This window comes from Neolamprologus multifasciatus, chromosome 17 (assembly GCF_963576455.1).
Source record: "Neolamprologus multifasciatus chromosome 17, fNeoMul1.2, whole genome shotgun sequence".
Taxonomy (NCBI): Eukaryota; Metazoa; Chordata; class Actinopteri; order Cichliformes; family Cichlidae; genus Neolamprologus; species Neolamprologus multifasciatus.
The window spans coordinates 34,098,305-34,119,078 of record NC_140455.1 but is presented as its reverse complement, the minus strand read 5'-3'; the positions used below and the strand labels follow the sequence as shown (position 1 = coordinate 34,119,078).

Here is a 20,774-nt window from a genome sequence, read left to right as displayed (position 1 = left end):
GTAAGAGAAATTCACCCACCAGTCTCCGTCTGTCAGTGTTACAATGTGTTCTGTTACTTAGTTCACTTGTCTCGCTATTACTTTGTCTCTCTAGCGTTGCCTTTCACGTTTTCATTTCCTTGCACTCTTTTGCTTCCCACTCTGTCTGCCAGCTGTGTCGTGCTTTTAACAATGCTGCGAGGGAGAAAGTCATCCAGCCATCTGGACATGCAGATTACAAGGGGGGAAAAATACCCCAACAACAAAAGCCAATGACAGGCCTTTGTTCTAACCAAACGACAGGCCTTTATTGTTTATCCAACCCAAGAGATGTTGTTTGCTACCACTGCTTACCCCAGTGGCCGTGAAATCCTTGTGAACTCTTTGCATTTGACTTTGTGTCCTTTGTAACTAACTTTTGGCAACTTGTGCGCATTAGCTTGTTGCATCGATTCCCTTGTTTCAGGTAATTAGGTTACATCGAAGTAGTCATCAAACGAGTTATCTGAGTGCAGAATGCTGAGTTCTGAAATCCCTCCAGTGACTAGTCTGCAATTTGCAGCATGTTATGTGATGAAATATCTGTGATTTTGGCTGGAGAACATTGCTTCTGAATTTGTGGAATTATTGCAGTTGTTATAGTAATGGTTTAAATCACAGCAAGGTGGGAAAAATCCCACATTTTACTGAGGTGTCTGCAGTTATATCAGAATCAGAATCAGAATACTTTATTGATCCCTGGGGGAAATTATTTTTTTGTTACAGTGCTCCATTATAAACAAACATTAACAAGACAGACAATACGCTAACTAAGAATAGTACAATATATACATATATATATATATATATATATATATATATATATATATATATATATATATATAAGTCAGTCATTAATAAATAGCTGGAAAAGAAACGTGTAGTTGTAGCAGTAACCAGTGTGTTAAGTGGATGACACCACCTTGAGGGAGTCCAGCTCCATCCCCACAACATTACTGGCCTTACGGAGTAGTTTATTGACTCTGTTGGCATCTGCGACCCTCAGCCTGCTCCCCCAGCATGCAACAGCATAGATGATCGCACTGGCCACAACAGACTCGTAGAAAATCCTCAGCATTTTCTGGCAGATGTTGAAGGACCTCAGTCGCCTCAAAAAATAGAGACGACTCTGGCCCTTCCTGTAAAGTGCTGTGGTGTTTTTAGCCCAGTCCAGTCCAGTACTCCAAGGTATTTATAGTCCTTCTGACATAGTGTGTCAGTCCTTCATGAAGAACAAAACACTGGACCATAAACATTGTTTGACAAAAAAAAGTTAAGTGTGGAACTGTGAAAAGAGGCTTAGAGCTGCTTGTCTCAGCATATATACGTCTGTCAGTTACCTTTGACAAAATCCAAGTCAGTGAGTTGTTAAGAAACAAGTAGTAAAAATAGCACCCACAATACAGTTGTTTTATCACACGGAAAACCTATAGAGACCAACATAGTATATACTAAAAAATCACATATTGACCTTTGAACAGTAAACCTGAGACCGATGACCAAAAATTGTAGATGTTTGTCTCCTTCCTCGTTAGTTTGACCTGAGGTTACCTTTGGTCAGAGCAGAGACTTTTAAAAGCGGCTGAGTTCGTGTGGATTATTGGTGCAGGATGAACTGTAAAAGTCGAATGTCTTTTAAAAGCCCTTTTGCTTTTAGACCCTCGTTGAGATTAAAGACGTACACCTGATGTCCTTGGGTTGTTTTTGTGTATTTAAGCTGTGTGTATGTGTTTGTTGAATGTGGCTGACAAAACATAGCGAGGCCACTGTGGTGAATTTGAGAAAGAAAAAACCCAAACAAACAAAACAAAACCCCAAACTGCAAGGCTTATGAGGAGAATTGGTTATGTGCCTGTCTAAATACACTAAATATGCTAAATGCAAAAAGCTGTGTCAGACGTATTTCAGCGCAGAAGTGATACAGTGCCTGTGATACAGTGATAAATGCCGTGCCTTCCATTTTCAAATGACGACTGTGGTCTTAATTTACCGCAACCGAAAAGCTTTCAACGTGTATTTGAGACGGTGTATTATTAGAGACAAACATTTTCTTCAGGTTTTTCTTTACCTGATCACATTTAAGTAATTTCCTTGTTGTTTTTCTCATCTACTGTTTGTGCCTTGGTGATTTACTGTTTTGCTCTTGGTGCAAAATCAATGCTTTCTCGATCTGTTTCACATTAAACTGTATCCTGCATTCATATTATCTTTCTTGGAAACATTTGAATTTCAGGCCAACTGATACTGGAATTTTGAAGCTGCTTGAAAGAAAATAAGGAAAGTAATTTTCAAAACAGTTGTTGAATAATAACAGGTTGAGGGAGCTAAAAAGGCAGCAGCTTAGCTAACCTGGCTCCAAAAGCAAATCAATATCTACAAACGTCCATATATATTTTACAACAAAAATAAACATGCTGTGTAGGGCTGCACGATTAATTGTTAGAAAATCGCGATCTCAATTCATACTTATGTGCGATCTCATTTCCAAATGACAACGATTTAAAAAAAAAAAAAAAAAAAGGCGACGATTGTGCCGCATTTTGATCCGGGACGTAATCTGCATGAAAACAAGTGCTCACTCTTCCTGCTCAACAAATGACAATGGCGGAGTCTTATACCACGTGATACAGAAGCTGTGCCGTGTGATGCTAAAATTAGCAGGGAAAAAACAACGGAGAGCACGTCAGGGATGACGAGAAAGTGACAGGAGAAAATCCATCCCGGTCAACCACCCAAACATCAATAACGGGAACCTTATACAGCGCTTCCCTATACCCGTCGAACTCCCGCAGGCACAAAGAAATTACGGAGGCTATTACTTATCACCTGACCAAAGATATGGCTCCATCAACACTGTGCAAAACGAGGGATTTAAGAAAATGATCAACACCCTAGACAAACGCTACACAGTGCCGTCCCGCAACTATTTTTCTATTGTTGCACTGCCTGCTCTATACACGCAGTGTCGAGCAACGGTGGAGACGGAATTTCAAGCAGAACAACATTTTGCGGCAACCACAAAACGTGAGACATTTATTGTTTTTACGTTCAGTCTCAACTGTTACGAAGTTGATGTGCAGTTAATAAGTGCAATAAATATTTATACTGGAAAAGAAAATTGTGAGAGAATCGTGATCTCAATTCTAAGCAAAAAAAATCGTGATTCTCATTTTATGCAAAATCGTGCAGCCCTAATGCTGTGGCCAAAAAATATCCCTCTAATATCCCTCCTTATAATAACTATAAATTCAATTAATTTTATATCCCTTTAAATTTTATTTATGCTTTAAGATGTGCATTATTAGGTTTAAGCCCTTCTATGTTGTACTGGTGCCTTTGGGTATATTTAATTAATATGTTAGCACTAATGATAACATATCGAATATCCTGTGAGATGTATCCATAAATCATGTCAATGCATCAAGCTAGCTAGCATTAGCTAATAACCTAGCACTACACCCTTGCATCCAAATATTTTGCTTCTGGCTTCAAAATCTAACGAGCAAAAAGTCATTTGCAAGTTTGGTCAAAAATATTAGTATGCAAAATAGTGACATCATAGTGCCTACAACCGTCGTTTATATACAGTCTATGGTTACAGTGGGCACACATACTTGTTGTGTAGTTATTCAGGCTTTAATTTGCAGCAGTGTTTTATCCAGTTTACTTAATTTTAATTTGTGCTATTGCCATCATTATTGTTTGCAATCACATCTTAATTGTTACATTAATCTGCATTCTCATCACCTAATGGCTTAATACATGGTGCTGGTTTACTTGCAGTTTGAATCAAAGTGTGCAAATTAGTGTCCCTTGGATGACTTTGCGGATGCTTAACTTTGCACATGTAGACTGTTTTAATGTGTACACACACACATACACACACAGTGGGCATTAGCTACGATCCTAAAATGTAAATGTAGGATTTCATTAGGCTTGAATAGCCTTCGTCAGCACACTTCTTCACCCCTTGAAAACTTTTCTAACAAACTGGTTCACAAGTCATCAGTGTTAGTCAACAGTGGTTGCGGCCGGCTCGGGAAAAGTGTATCTTGCACATCAGCAGAGTGTCTTGAGATGTCAGCCCCCATTAAGGCCTGCCAGGCATCACATGCTGACTGTCTAAATTTAGTTTAGTCCCTGCACCATGATTAGATACCCCAGAACGGGCGAGCCACGCTGCCGGCTGCTGGCAGCATGAAAGATGAACTTCATTCACAGGACATAATTAAGTGAAGGATTGGAGGAGAAGGGGGTGCTGAGAGGTGATAGGGAAGGGGAGAAGGATGGGGCAGATAAGATAAGATAAGATGAAACTTTAATGATCCCCGTGGGGAAATTGGGTCATTGCAGCTCCAAAGAATGGGATATAGATGAAAATACAAAAGGAAAAAAATAAATTGCCAACATCTGATGGAATTTAACCCTCTTGTAAACAAAAAGGTAAATAATATCACTGTGTGCTCACAGTTGGATGCTTTGCTTTTGCCGTTACTTAGATTATTTTCAAAGACTTTTACAATTTAAGAAGTTTTCATTTGAAAGTAAGATGACCAGACACATACCACTCCTTGTCCTTTAAGGGCAGGCCATTATTTCTGCTGCTGCCTGGGACGCATTAATGCTTATACAATTCGCACATACATACCAGCAGACTGTGTCAGCGGGGATGACACCCCCTGGTGTGAAAGGGAAATTTGACCGACTGTCCTTGAGCTCAAAGGACGAGGGTTGGGATGATCCATTGGCTGGTTGCTCGCTTGAATGGTGTAATTAATTGCAGAGGCAGCCATGTTTTGGGGCCAAGCCACCGGACATGGTTGGTCTGCCAGCCTCTAGAGACCAAACGTAGAGATGTGTGTGACTTGGTGCACAACCCAGCACCATTGGTCCCACAATTTAATACTTAGTTATGTACTACTGGTATTTGGCCAAAAAATAGTTTAGGTGCATTATATAAATATTTCACCTGTCAGTACATTATTTCTTTTTCTTGATCAACTTGCTTCAGGATCTCCTTTGCATTCAGAACTTTAACACCGCTGTCAGTTTCTCTCTTAACTGTCTCTCTCTCTTCATTGAACCTTGCGACAGGTTGTGACAGCAGTCTGTTTAGCATGTAAGGTCATGTAGAAGGTGATGACCTGTACGCTTGTAAGAGTAGGGTGATTGATGTCAGGTTGATCTCTGCTAATTATTCCTGATGTCCTGAGGCGAGCCGGTCTGTTGAGTGAACCTGAACACAGCACCCACTGTATGCACAGTGAGGGGGAAGCTATTTTAGACAGAACTGAGGGGGAAAGGGGAAAGAAATGAGCCCCGTCTACTACAGAGTAGAACTTTTTCAGTTTCAAATTCCATGTTACAAGTGAAACACTGAATTTTTTCCACAGTGAAAAAATATATTTAGCGAGTTAATAGAGGTTTTTTTTTTTTTTTTTTTTTTTGGGGGAGCTGTACTTCAGATTCAACGCAAATCGCATCTCAATGAACCCAAAATGTACTTATTTTTTCCATTTGTTTTAAAGAAATGGAATAAGATTCAACCATTAATTATTTTCATGATTAATCAATCAAGTGTAAGCTAATACTGAAAAATTAAATACTTGGACCCCATGGTGCTGAATAGCCCAAAATCCAGTGATACAAATTATTCATTATATCAGAAAATATTGAAACATCTCCATACAGCTTATTAAATGATCTTGTTTCTTCTACAAATGCTTCAGAAGTGCTTCAGAAACCATTACTATGGCTATTTATAAGCACTGATGGATTCATTGTTGGGATCACCTCAGACTGCTTCAATTAAAGCTTTAATGGGAATGATTAAAATTAGTCACCGTCAAATTAACAGATTTATTTATTACATTTATTAGATGTTTGGACCAACACTTAGCCTAAATGATTTTTAATTTGCTTGACAGGTGGCATTGCAGTTCAGTTCATGCTTGGAGGTATGACTATGGGGCGACCGTGTTCGGCCGGTTCGATCCCCGGGCTCTCTGTCCTGGTCGTTGTGTCCTTGGGCAAGACACTTTACCCTACCGCCTACTGGTGTTGGCCAGAGGGGCCGATGGCGCGATATGGCAGCCTCGCTTCTGTCAGTCTGCCCCAGGGCAGCTGTGGCTACAACCGTAGCTTGCCTCCACCAGTGTGTGAATGCGAGATTGAATGAATAGTGGCATTGTAAAGCGCTTTGGGTGCCTTGAAAAGCGCTATATAAATCCAATCCATTATTATTACTATTACTATTATCACAGTGCTTCGGAAAAGTTCTAGCAGTTTTCATGGTGGCATTATTATTACTCTTATTACTGTTGTTATTATTGCTTGTTTGGCCTTTATGTAGACTTATGTTGGCTTAATATACTGTCCGGAGTGCTTAGAATAAACATTTTATTGTTGTGATAAAAGCTAAATTGTTTCACCATCTTTACGGCTTTTATTCATTTGTCAGCGTGCGTGGGGGCAGTCTGGACACTTAGCTTTGTAATTGTGATAACTTGAGAACAAGGTGACGTGGGATTTTGAAATAGTTGCCATAGGTGTATCTACTAAAAATCTCGGACCACAACGAATTGCAGTGATCTCGACCTCAAGGTCAAGGTCAAAGGTCAGCTTTTCTGAAAATTCAGTTCAGTTCAATTTTATTTATATAGTGCCAAATCACAACAACAGTCGCCTCAAGGCGCTTTATATTGTACAGTAGATCGTACAATAATATGTACAGAGAAAAACCCAACAATCATATGACCCCCTATGAGGATTTTCAAATTCATACCATAGCTGCGCCTAATAGAAGGCTGAGTAGTACTGGCAGCTGTTTGTGAAAGGTGCCTGTTAGCCCACAATAGCACGTTAGCTCCACCTTAGCTGCTTTGCTGTGGGTGCACGTAGAGGAGCCGGCTGAGCATCTCCGGCAGCGGCAAACTCTGAGAACTGATGACTCGCCGGAACAAGTCTCTTTGAGCCACGTGGGCCACAGGAACTTTAAGTTCTTCGTTCATTACCACGGCTCCACAGTTCATCAAACTTTTTGCTCACAGAGCTCTAATAGCTGTTGATTGGTGATTAGTAACAGTCCATGAAACATCCAGCTGTTTATGATGCGGGTAAACATCTTGACAAATGCACCGCTATATGGTACGTTGCGTTGTTGAACATTTGTGCATGTGTGATGTGTTTAGAGACTGTATTTAATATTGTAAAGTCTCTCTAAGTCACTCTCTAGGAGAGACTATAAGCCACAATTTTACAGACTTTATGCATATCTTTCTCTTTTAATACATTTTAAGACCAAGAGCTGGCATCTGACATCAAGCAGTTATTGCTGGATGGCAGAAATACTGCTGTTGCTATGGCAATGGTCGTTTCTCCTCTTTTTCTTTTTTGGCAGTTTATCCTTTCACTTCCACCTTTTCATCATTTCTTTTTCTTTCTCTGAGTCTTTTTTTTTTCTTTCTTATTTTTGTTTGCTCAGTATTTGGTCAGTATATGTGGTCACTTAACACACGTGCTCCGGCACGAGCCGGAGATCTGTGGGTCAGCAACTCTGTAAATAACTTACAGAAACACATACAACACACACAAACCGATATCTAACATTAAGAAAGAGGAACAAACCAAACCAAACGGCTGCTCAGTGCCCAGGAACACACTTGCTTCCATTACCTCGCTGCCTGTCGGTGTGTCTCTACCCTCTGTTGGGGGTGCTGCAGCTCTTTGTTACTCTTGCAGCATTTCAGCGCCCGACTACCATCAGCCTCATTGCAGCAGCGGTGGTTTGGAGGCCTGCTACTTTCTGCCACGCTTTGCTCGCTGCACACTTTGTAGTGCTACAATCTGCAATCCCGTTACACAGCAGTCACCATATGATAGGCTTACCATCAGGACCGTCTGCAAAGTTAATAGACGCTATCAAAGTGTGAATTGGCGATGTAATTCAATTCAGCTCGGTCTTAAAGCTTTGCCTAAAAGCACTGATCATGTGTGACGATTCCAGAGGTGTGTGTCACGAGCTCGGCAATTAAAAAAAAAGAGATGATGTAGCTTCAGACTGGCCATCCTGCAAAGAGAGGGGACTCCATGTTCATTCTGATGAGACGCCAATAAAATCTATTTAAAGGAGCAACTTTTTCCTTTTATTTCTTTTATTTAAAAGCTGGGAGAGATATTGTGAGAAATACTGCATTTTTAAGACTCTGTGTTTTCTTATTTCCCCTTTTTGCTTTAAAATTGTATGCTGTGTCAGTCAGTGAACGAACATTCGTTTGTGCGCGCTGCCTCCTAGCATGTCCCCAGGCGTAACACCTGACTTGATAAGGTTGATCCAACCACCAGCTGTCTCCTGTGTCAGTATCCTCACAGATTGTCTGGCTTAGTTTATTCATATGTTACACCATGTGGTCTTCCAGGTGAGTTTTCCATCCTCCCTTTCTTTCTTTTTAGGAAGCTTGACTGAACAGACCTCAGCTCTTACAGTTCTCTCCCAGCTGCTGAGAAATTTCTGCTTTATCTGCACGCCGGGCAGACGTACACATCTGCAGCCATCAGCTTTGCCCTTCAATTTAGTATCTAAATTAATCCGTTTACTAACTTACATTTAAAATCGTGACAATTCTCCATTATAGCTCTGCCCACAGCCTAGTTGTGTAGTAATTTTATTCATGATTAATAACACAGCGTTCCTTAGCAGGCTTTCTTTTACTTCCTTAAGGCTAAATCGAGAAAAAAAGATTCCCATTAAGTGTCAGGTTTAATTTCAAAAACCATATACAGTGAATAAAAACCAGGAAGTTATAAGGCAGATTGATAACCTTTTACTATTGCAGAAACTTTCAGTATATTTTTAATTAATCATTTATACTGCAGTAAAGGAAAAAGTGGATTTCTGGATTCAGAATCGATGCTTATTGTGTTTGACAGCCCCGGTGGTGGTGGCTGACATTAAACATGGACACAATTTTAATTAATGAGGTCAGCAAATGCAAGTAATCCCTGTGAGTCAAAAGCTGTTTCCCCACTGTTTGTTCTGCTCTTGGCTCTATAATCTGTCATATATGCTTGATATGAATATCCTTAGAATGGTCAACTCATATAGGAAGTGACATATGCTGTGCTGACCTGTTTCAGATTGAGGATAAACTGAGCAGCCTGACCAAAGGCGAATTATTCTGTACTGTAAATCAGCCTGAGCTTCTCGAGAATTCGAGAATAAAAATGTGGAGCTGGACATCAGCATAATAGGTCCCCTTTTACAGGATCAGTTTCACCTCCTTTGCTCTAGGCCAAAAGAAAACAAAGCCTTCCTCTGCAGTGGTCAGCGTGTGTTTCAGATTTTGTTTTGAAGCACTTTAATGAGGAGTATTCACTGTTAACTATTGCAGTTTGGTAGTTTATATATAATCTAAAATATATAAATATTTGTGGACAGCAGCTCTTTCAGTCAATAGAAATGTTGCCTGCAACACTAACTTACCTGCAATTTAATACGACTGCAGAAAAGGTGTCACCAGGCCAGATATTTTTGAAAGTGTTTCACCCAAACCAGTTAAAGGCAAGGCAAACCTCGGGGAATTAACTATACAAATTCTCTGTGTTCATGCAAAAGATCACACTCTCTCTCCTTCTCTCTCTCTCTCTCACACACACACACACACTCACACTCACACACACAGTCACACCTGTATGCTCATCTGTGTTCCGTGTCCTCTCCCAGCCATCTGGGCCATCCATCAGGTCTCCTGAGCAGGTATAATCCAGGGAGGGAGTATCTTTTTACAAGAGTCCCATTAGTTTACGAGCCGTCTGCTCCCTGGCGCTATCGCTTTGTCCTTTAGATGAGTTAGACCATTCAGGACTCTCTCACAGCATTCAAGGTTTATAGGAGGAGAGCTTAACTTTTTAATATACTCTGTGATAAAGGTGTCTGTCCTGATTGTATTGTTTTTCTGACCTCAGTGACTAAATATCTTCAGATGACTTGAATAATAAGCTCGAGAAGATATTGCATTCACTGACTTTATCACTGAGGTATTTCCCAAAACAGGTACTTTGGGAAACACCGTTGTAAAATGTGCTTTATAAGCTTTACGTTTAATACTGCACACATGAAGGAAAGATTTAAGAAATAAATTGTACTGGTACTTATTGCGTGTAAATCTCACCACTATAGGTCAGTAGATTTTTAGATTGTGTTTCCTTACACCTCCCAGTTCAAGTGTATATCCCTAGCTACAGTGGCCACTGTAGGATAAACAGTGGTTGCCAACGTTCATCTGTAGTGAGTGTGGGTGATCACCTCAACTGCCATGCATCATTTACTCTGTTTACTTTGGAAGAGGCTGTAAAACTTTTGTTAAATGAGTCGATACGGAATCAATTAGTCAGTGATGCTCACTTCTGTCCAATGACAACAATACTGAGGTGAGGTGTAAAGGATATCCTGAACTTTTCTGCTCTGCTGTTAGCTGTCATTAGCCGCTATTAACTGTCATTAGCCGCTGTTAGCTGTCATTAGCCACTGTTAGCTGTCATTAGCCGCTGTTAGCGGTCATTAGCCACTGTTAGCTGTCATTAGCCGCTGTTAGGCAATGTTAGCGAAACTTTCTAGCACTGTTGCACTCGGACACTGCCATCACTGCCATGTGATTTCTTTTTCTTTTTTAGTAGGAAACTGGAGTCTGACATTAGCTAGCATAAAATTAGCTTATAACTGTTGTTGTTTTTTAGCTGGCTAGTTGTCAGCGATTTGCACGTCTAATCTGCTGACAATAAGTAATTGTGACAGTATCAAGAAAAAAACAACACGTTTTCACATTTTCGTGTGTCAGTAGCATGACGCTAGTTCAGGAAGTGGTGAGTAAGAGGTGAGGGGGAAGAGGATGACGTTTTATCCAGATGCCAGTGGCGTGGTGTCTTTTCTTCCTGTTTTCACTTCATTCGTAAACGGGACTCTTTCTCAGATGATAAAACATCATATTTTGAATGTGAAGATGCAGCGTATGAGTGGAAATTTACCTCTACTACACACGAACACCTACGGATTCTCTCCTCTGCCTTTGGTGTGGTACATATGTGGCTTGTCTCTAGTCACATAGATAATTAAGCAGAATGGTGATGATGTCCATCTTGGCCAGTGTATTCAAAATGGTGGTGCAACAATGTGGCTTCAGCAGATTGAAGCCCGCTCCTGCATAATTCTTAATGGATTAAGTCTACGTTTATGAGAGCACATCAGTTAGTTGGAAGAACTAATTATATATTAATCACTTTATATTTATGAGTACAACATTATTTTTGCTTATTTAATAACTTCAGAAATGACATACTGTGCCTTTAAGATGGAGCTGATGCTTAAAGTTTCATCAAATTGGTGTTTGTAGGTTGACTTTATCTTAAGCTGATGTATGTGGAAAGCTAAGTGTTCGCAGGATTGAGTTCGGATTTGCTGAAGAAGCTTCTGGAAGCTTCTGTTGCAGAACACAACTCTTTGGCCAGGTGTGTGTGTGTGGTATTCACGTGCGTGAATATGTGTGTTGTGTTTTGCCCCAGTGGTCGCGCTCCGATTGAATGACGCCTGAATAGTGCATGGCTCCGGCCCGCCAACCGTCTTCCCTCCTGCTCCCATCAGCTCCCTGCTCATCCAACACTGACTGACAGCACTTCTTCCCTCTCCCGCTGTCTTCTATTCTTCTTCCTGGCCTTCACAGAACTGTGCACACAGGCAGGTAGACTGACTGACAGGCAGGTAGACAGGCAGACATGGAAGGGGTGCAGGTACACACTCTGACATGCACATTTACAATCACACATGTGTGCACACTTCCTCATAGGAGCTCCATTTGATTTTTTTTTCATTACTTGGTTGTTTATAGTGAGTCCTCCCTTGCTGAGAGGAGCTTCTGAGCTCTGTTGTTTCACTATTTCAGTCCTTTGTCATGCTTGGATGATTGTATTGGTGGCACTTGACTATATACTTTGTGCACACTCAAGATCCCAATAGGTGATAACCCAACAAATAACCCGCTCTTTGTGGAAAATGCAACAAAAATTCCGCTTTGATATTATTTTTGTTTTGAACGAAGCAAGACTCGGAAGCCCAGAAACGTACGTGAAGCTGACAGATCCAGGATTTCTTGCAGCATCTAAATGAGCAAATGGAGGTAACATATGCTGTTAAATCATTTGGATGCACAACCTGTAACATGTGGCAATGCTGGTGGAAAAAACTAGCAACATGCAGCTAGCTTACCTAGAAAGGTAACATTTTTGATCTCTGTTGTCGTCTATGAAAAACTTGCAATTATGTAGCAGTTTCACTTAAAAACGTAATTTAAAACAATACAAATCATCCAAGAAAATTGCCGTCCAACCGCCTAGCCCTGAACAAAACCCGTGTTTAGGTTGTCAGTCCAGAATCAGAATTATCAGAATCAGAATCAGAAACTTTATTGTCATTGTCACAGGTACAACGAAATTAAGAATGGTCCCCGATCAATGGTCCAGACAAAAACGAGGGACCAGAGCATCTTCTCACATGTGCTGTTTCTTACATTAGGCTTTCTGAACACAATAAAGTGTTTTCCTCAGGATTTGTTTTCTTATTTAACATCTTGGGTTACGCAACCATTTTCATTAGAAGCTGAAATCCTTTTTAAATTGAGGTAAATTATGTTTAATTAGCATTCAAAAACCTAAGGGTTCAGTGAGCATTACTAGTGTGCTTACATCCAAAAATTCATCTAATATTGAAACTGAACATTGGTCTCACCTTGTTTGTTAATGAATGCTGCTCGTCTCCTAATTGTTTAAGGTCTAACAAGCTAAAACAAAAGAAGAGAAACTTATCTGTTGAGCAATGCTCAACAAGTCCTGCAAATTAAGAGACAAACTGGAATGGCACACTTGCAGAGTACGCTCTTTGCCAATGCACTGCGCTCTCACAGTTTTTAAGAAAGTGATCTGGATCAGCATCATAATCTAATGGGTTCTTTCTATGCCTGTGCTCTGCCTCTCTGCCAAGTTTCATTAAATTGGTAGTGTTTTGCACAGTCCTGCTGATAAACAGAGACAAGCAGCACCTCTGATGGGGCTCTACTCGGCCTTTTGCCTTAGTGGAGGAAATGTATCATTTGTTAAAGCCCTTTGTGGTTTATGATCTCATGTTCCTATTTGCAGGTATTTGCTGATATGGTTTGTCTGCGCCTTCTAAAATTGCTGTAAATCAGTGTTAAAAAATAAATCACATTGATGTGATTGGGCATTGTTCAAAAAAAGAGCATGGTTTTAGTTAAAATAAAACAGACTGGGTGATATGTTGTTAAATCTGTTAAAATTATATAGTCAGAAACAGATAGTACTGTTTGCTTTTTGAGCTAAAGTATCTCAATCTGTGGACTATCTGTATATCCTTTTTGGAATTAGTATGTGATATAATTAAAAGATATTGAGGTACCAGTAGTAAATATAACCAGATTCAGACCTTTTCAGAGTTCAGAAACCCAGAGGAAGGAGAAAAACAATGAAACACGCAGCCACAACACTGCTAGAAGAACAAACCAGAACTGGGTTTCAAGTTTACAGCTGTACGAGAGTCCGATTATAAATTGTTATAACCAACAAATGACCAAAAACACTCAAACAGATCGTTTGCATAATTCCAAAAAGAAGAAATACAAGTTGTCAGTGAGATTGTCCTCCACATTCAAGCCAGCTTGTTGCTCTGAGAGCAGGTGGATATGTGTGAACCCCGCCCACAGCCGTATGTCAGAGTACAGACTGTTCTCACACACTTCATGGATATAAGGTTCAGTTTCATGTGCATAGGTGCTGTCAGCTCTTCATCTAGAAGGTCTTCAGAAACTTCAGGAAACTATAACTAAAAGTAAAGTACACTGGATTTATGGAGAAAACAATGTCGCTTCACCTGCCTCAGCTGATGCAGCCAGTGGACTCAAACAGGAAGGTCATAAGGTCACAAAATAAATGTTAGATTTAAAAATACTGATTTTTTTTCTAATAGAATTATTTATTTTTCTCATCTTTACCTGGTAGTTAATTCCTCAGTTTACTGTTTTTAGAATCGCTGTGGCCAGTGGCTTTGTCTTGTTCAAAAACACTTCATGAGGAAAATACTTTAGGCTTGTTCTAATGCAGGTTTCTTAATAATTTAGAAGTAGGATTAACTTGTCTTTACAGTGCTGCAAACCCTGGGATTTATTGAGAAAGGCCTCTGTCTTTAACAATGTCTGAACTAGCTAAATGTTAAGGAAGTGATCCTGTGACCCACATGTATGTGCCAGAGAGAATCTGGGTCAGAGAGGTGACAAAGACACATTCTCTCCTGCTTTAATAAGCACAGTTGAGGTGGCCTTTATCAAGGCAGCCAGCCCCGTCTGCTCAGTGAAGCCGCCGTCTGCGACGGTACATGAGTGAATGCACCGGAAAACTCCGCCTTGCGCTCATTTGACGTGACCTTTATGTCCCCTTGATACTGCTCTCAGAGTTTGGTTGTGTAACACTTTGAGTTATCTTGGCTGGTTAAATAAGTTTTAATGAAATATAAACCTGATAAAACATATTGCGCCCTTTGAATGTTTTAAGAGTCACTGAGCATTCGCTCCCTCCGAGCGTCCACCCCGTCAGAGGAGCTGTTGTGGGTGTTCAACATAAGGTACATGGTGTCCTAATCACCCCCTGTGGTCCCGGCTTAACTCCAGCCAAGACAAAGTGAACTCCTGTAAGTTCATGCATAATGGAATACAGTAGCCACAGACTCGCAGCACTTGCCCTTGAGTTGTTACAGGTGTTTGTTTTTTTGTTTGTTTTTTTTAATGGTGGTAATAAATAAAGCTTCCTCCAAGGTCAGGTCTGTCCCTCCATAATAATCCGTTGAGATCTGTGTCCAACATGAAAAACACCCACGATGCTGATCATGTTAAGTCAAAAGAACCTTATAACATAATGAGAAGTTTTATTGGTCTCCACAGGGTCCCCTCTTTCACTTCTCTATATGTGCTTTGGAATAACTGCCTGTGGGGTGAATTGACTTTAAATAGAGGTTTTGCTTTAATTTTGTCTGTCTCCAGAGACCTCTTTAAAAGAAATGTCCTTATAGTTTTTTTTCTCTTCTAGATATTATGATGTATAGCGAGGAGTGACAAATTTGTCAGCTAAAAGTGTCTTGTTTGCATTGCTAACTTTGTTCAGTGAAAGTGACGCCGACAGCTAGTCCCTCGTCACCTCCGGGACAGTTGCAGAAACTTCTCCGCCCTTCATTTTGACAAGTGCCCGCTGAGCAAAAACAACAGATTAATTTTCGAAATGTCACGAAATGCCTTTAATTTATTCCAGTGGAGTTTGGGTTCGGCTGTCTCATTCATAATGCACAAGAGATGCCCTAGAGAGTTATATGTTTTTTGAGAGATGAGCTAGCCTCGCACTAATGAAACGACATCTGCAATTTAGCCTGTATGTCAGCTATGCTCATTTTGCCCTCTCTATCTCTGCCCACTGTGGGAAATTGAGTTTTATTCCTTAGCAATGAGTTCTTGGGAATTGCAGTATGGTTGTGTAGCATTCATTTAGGAAATGGTAATTTAAAATAAATAAATAAATCAGTATTTAAAGACTCTTGTGGAAGAATAGTGCGTCACCTTGGAGTAGATTTTACAGATGGATTATAGATTTATATATTTCCTCATGCAGTTCTCAGCTCAAGGAAGCCTTTTAAGCCAGGAGTAGTTAGAATGTGTGATACTGGAAGGTTGGTCCATTGTATTTTCATGTACAGAACCATTGTGGTGCATACGTCCTCCTTACAGTCAAGCTGTGGGTCTAGAACCATCAGGGTAACTAATTTGGATTCTGTAGTCGTCCGGCTCTCTGCTGGGGAATGTTTGGAAGACGGTGAATTGCAGGAATAGAGGTCGTTTTCTCTATAGGATGTAGGGCACCTTTCCTTGTTCTGCTAGCTGCATGGTGTAAGTAAATATTTGCACCTTGCCCTTTGGACGCACCGCTGCGTATCTACATACACAAGCAATGCAGTCCTTCTCCCACAAGCTGTTCCTGCAGAATATTTGACCACAAAGGACAGAGGCGTTTTGAAAATCACTGCAAAATCAGGATGTAAAGACCATTAGCCAACTTCTGCCCCATGCCCCTTCACTCCCCTCCTCTGTGCAGCCTATGGAGAGATTAATGCCAGGTAGGTGAGCTATAACATAGTTTAATTAAGCTCGAATCACCAAGATTCATGGACCTATTTCTTTGTCTGACAGTGCAAATGAAGGTTCAAAGGGTGCAAGGCAAGAGGAGAGATACCTTTTGACAGGCTGTTAGGAGCATAATGAATGTGGAGGTACACATAGGATAACTATTTCACCCTTAAGGACCGTTGCAGATGATTTCTGCATAACCTCAGTGCAGGTATTCTACTCTGCATGTCTGAAAGGTAGATGCCGTGGCAAGCAGCCTCGTGCTAGATTCAGATATATGATCAACCACCAGTGGTAAAGATGTAAAAGTTCATCCTATAATGGGGAGGCGTTAAAATAATATAAGAATAATATGCTCCGGTCCCTCTGACGTGCAGTCGTGGCAATCAATATGCGGAGTACTTCTCCAGCCTGCAAAACAGGATGTTCCCCGAGGACAAGCACAGGAGCGGGGCGATTCGAGCGCAAACAGAGCGGCCGCTGTGCAGATCGATCGCAGCTTCTGTGGCATCGGGATAGCGTTATGCGTTGGAAGTAACATGAAGTATCGCATTATGAGTTATTCCCCAAACAGAATGCGAACTGTGGAGGAAAAAATACTTTTGAATAGGACAGAAGTTTGTTTCCTGGCACAGTGTCAGGCACAAGATGAATGGCTTGGAAACATAAATGCCTCAAATTGATGTTTTTGCTAAAGATATAGATATTTTTTTCATTTCCATCCGTTCTTTTTACTTGTGAAAACCCATAATTTTTGGGGTTGTATCTCCAAATATTTGTATCATGCTGCTTTTTTAAAGATTCCAGCAGTTGCATTGTATTTTTTTCTCTCTTTTCTAAATGCATTTATTTATCTTTTGTAATGTCTGGTCCAGTTTGTGTCGTGATTACACAAACTCCCCCCAAAAAGTTTTAAGATGAGTTGAAAGGCACATGAAACACGAATGCAATAAAACCCACACAAACAAAACCATAAATACAAAGTAATATGTCTATCTAATGTAAAATACCAGGGTGCAGGGAATCATTTTGTTTTTAATACTTCCTGCTATTCTTTTTAGATTGTTGTTTGCCTTTTTCAGAATGTAGTTCTGAAACCAGTCCTGCAGCTGAAATTACATATTAATGTATTCTTTAGTTCTCTGAAATAATATACAGGATTCTTATGTATCAAACTACATTGTCATTAATAATCCACAATGCAGTTTAAACGGTAAACATGTCAACGTGATGTCCCCCTCTCTGCCTTTAATCAGGACAGTCGTTTTGCAGAATCAACCTTGTGTTTTGTTCACTATGACCTGAAACTAGCAGCTGAGCTCATAATATCATCAGTAAAGTGTTTGCTGGGATCACAGCGCAACAGAACTGATGACACAACTCACTGATTTTTAACCAGAGGTGGTGTTTCTTTAGAAAGAATGAATGCATTAACTTTTCAAAGGATGCTATACTGTGTTAGAAGCTAAGTAGTGTGCCTGAATAGGTACATATTACCGCTATTCATGCAGAAGTATGTTGAATGATAGTACACATAGAATATGGGAATGAATGCAACGGCACTGATATCCACGTTGGGTTTGATTGGACAACTTTGGTGCTGCTGTGATTTAAATGTCCTCACCATAAAATTGTAGCAATAAAGGAAAAGCAGCCTCCCAAGTGTCGTCTTCAACTTGTTGTAGTGTTGTGGAGCAAAAAGGGAAGGAGTCCATTCTTTTGCTTTGCGTTTATTATGGTCTGTGTGATGTCTGAAGGAGTTTTTTTTTTAAAACTGCGACCTGCTGCTGCACACGCTGCCTTGGGGTAATCGACACCTTCCCACATCACGGCGCTCTGACTGTCTCTGAACCAGCAGACCCATGCTGTGCACTAGATCACTGTATTGAATTTCTATATAATTAAAGTCACTGGGGGTAAGGTAAGAGAGAAATTTTAAGTGGAAGATGCGCAGGAACTAAAGAGAATAAATAGCTGCTCCCATCAGCTGAACAAGCTCTAATGCGTTTCACTCAATTTAGCCAATGGACTTAGCCCATTGCTGTTTAGCTGATTGCTATTTCCTATTCTGCTATCTGTCACTGGCTCTGCGTTGCATTTGCCTTGAAGAACAGGCAAGGCAGAGTCATTTGGCAGCGCTAATCAATACTGTTCACTCTGTGCAAAGACCTTATCAATTTCCAGCCGGTTCCATGAATAGGAGCAGAGGAGGAACTTGGCTTATTTATTAGGTACATTTGTTTTTTGTTTTTTTTGTCTTTTTTTTCTCACAGAAGAAAGTATGTTAAGGTGGTGGCATTTCCTTTGCTCAAAAATCAATCCTTTCTCTTTCTTTCACTCGGAGAATGCAGGTAAAACAGTGGCAGTGCAATTACAAGTGAAGAGATTTCCATTCCTTTTTTATGTTTCCCTCAGTTTGGTGAATGCTAATGGGGGCTTGTAGATTTGCAGGGCACGGGCAGAGCGAGGCCCATCTGTGAATAATGGATGAGTTAATGTTAGCGAGAACCCATCCTGGAACCCACTCCTCAGAAGAAATACATATAATTTCTTATCTTTGGTTTCCTGGACTGTGTGATTCTGATTGGCAGGGTCATCCAGTCATCTCACGTACCTCTCATGTAGAGCTTCATATCAACGAACCCTAATGCAGTATACCACCATACGGATTTCAGGCACGTCCAGCTGTGTGGCGTCATGTATATTTACTAATATTTCTTTTAGTCGATATCAGTGTTTACTTCAAGCTCAAAGGTTTATTTTTACTTTAGAGGTTTGAAAAGGATTAAGCTTGGTTTAAATGCTATTTATTTTCTGTCAGAAGTTTAACATTGTAGAGCTATATTTTAAATGAATAACATTTTTATATATATCTTAAAGTAAAATCTTAAATCTGACTAGGGAAAAGGTTCAAGAGCTACAGAAGAACACAGGTGAACTGGTAAACTAAATTCTTTGGTCAGTTCCAAAGAAACAAAGTAGCTGTAGTAGCTGTACTTCTAGGGCTGCACGATTAATCGTTAGAAAATCGCGATCTCGATTCATACTTATGTGTGATCTCATTTCCAAATGACAACGATTTAAAAAAAAAGAAAAAAAAAAAAGAAAGAAAAGACGACGACGATTGTACCACATTTTGATCCGGGACGTAATCTGCATGAAAACAAGCGCTCACTCTTTCTGCTCAACAAATGACAAGGGCGGAGCCTTATACCACGTGATACAGAAGCTGGCTGCTAAAATTGGCAGGGAAAAAACAATGGAGAGCACGTTAGGGATGACGAGAAAGTGACTGGAGAAAATCCGTCCCGGTCAACCACCCAAACATCAATAACGGGAACCTTATACAGCGCTTCCCTATACCCGTCGAACTCCCGCAGGCACAAAGAAATTATGGAGGCTGTTACTTATCACCTGACCAAAGATATGGCTCCATCAACACTGTGCAAAACGAGGGATTTAGGAGAATGATCAACACCCTAGACAAACGCTACACAGTGCCGTCCTGCAACTATTTTTCTATTGTTGCACTACCTGCTCTATACACGCAGTGTCGAGCAACGGTGGAGACGCAATTTCAAGCAGAACAACATTTTGCGGCAACCACAAAACTTGAGACATTTATTGTTTTTATGTTTATTTATTGTTTTTATGTTCAGTCTCAACTGTTAAGAAGTTGATGTGCAGTTAATAAGTGCAATAAATATTTATATTGGGAAAGAAAATCGTGAGAGAATCGTGATCTCAATTCTAAGCAAAAAAATCGTGATTCTCATTTTATGCAAAATCGTGCAGCCCTAACTACTTCTATACTGTTTTTTTCTTTTTTGTATAGAAACAAACTGTTTCCAATTGTTGAGAAATGTCCCCATAAATAGAAAAAAAAAGGAACACTGAAATGATTTTGTATATATCCTCAGTACAAATTCAAAAATTCCATTTCACTTTTATTTATATAGCGCCGTATCACCACAATTGTTGCCTTAAGGTGCTTTATATCGTAAGGTAAAAACCCTGCGATAATACAAAGGAAAAAACCTTTCAAATAAAATGAAGGTGAACATAAACAAAACTGACACTCGGTTGCGGTCTGCTTATGCTCCAGGAGGAACAAAGGGGACATGAAGTGCAGTCTCAATGAAGTGGGCAGTGAGGCTCATATATGGATCAGATGTGTGACTCGTTCATGAGCAGCAATCCGAACACAGAAGTTCATCCCTCTGTTTACGCTCGGGATGTTTACGGCCTTGGAGTTGGTAACGAGGCTCAGCTACTTTAATCAGCTGCTTAAATCGGACATTTTCAACTGTGGTTACCGGCGTTTCGTATTGTAATGGTGTTAGCTGCCTTTGTGGAAACATGCTTTTGCAACAGTGTGGGCTCTGCTCTGCTTGTTTGGCGGAGGTTAAATAGCCAGATTATCTCCACGCTCCCGATTTCCTTAACAACGTCCTCGTGTTTTGAGTCTGGGGTTGTGCCGTTGGGGTGTCACGTGTTCGATATCACTGTTGCTTGAGTTTTCGCTCACCATGC

The 20,774-nt window shown here is 40.3% G+C and overlaps 1 protein-coding gene and 1 long non-coding RNA gene across 4 annotated transcripts in view; both read left to right on the top strand.

Annotated features, from left to right (window-relative positions):
- Positions 1–20,774, top strand: part of tbc1d22a (TBC1 domain family, member 22a) — a 174,182-nt gene that overhangs the window by 14,472 nt on the left and 138,936 nt on the right. The gene's annotated exons all lie outside the window — the stretch shown is intronic.
- Positions 7–19,804, top strand: LOC146499721 (uncharacterized). Its single transcript, XR_014870161.1, has 2 exons — positions 7–12,425; positions 12,529–19,804. It is a non-coding gene; the product is annotated as an uncharacterized LOC146499721 (long non-coding RNA).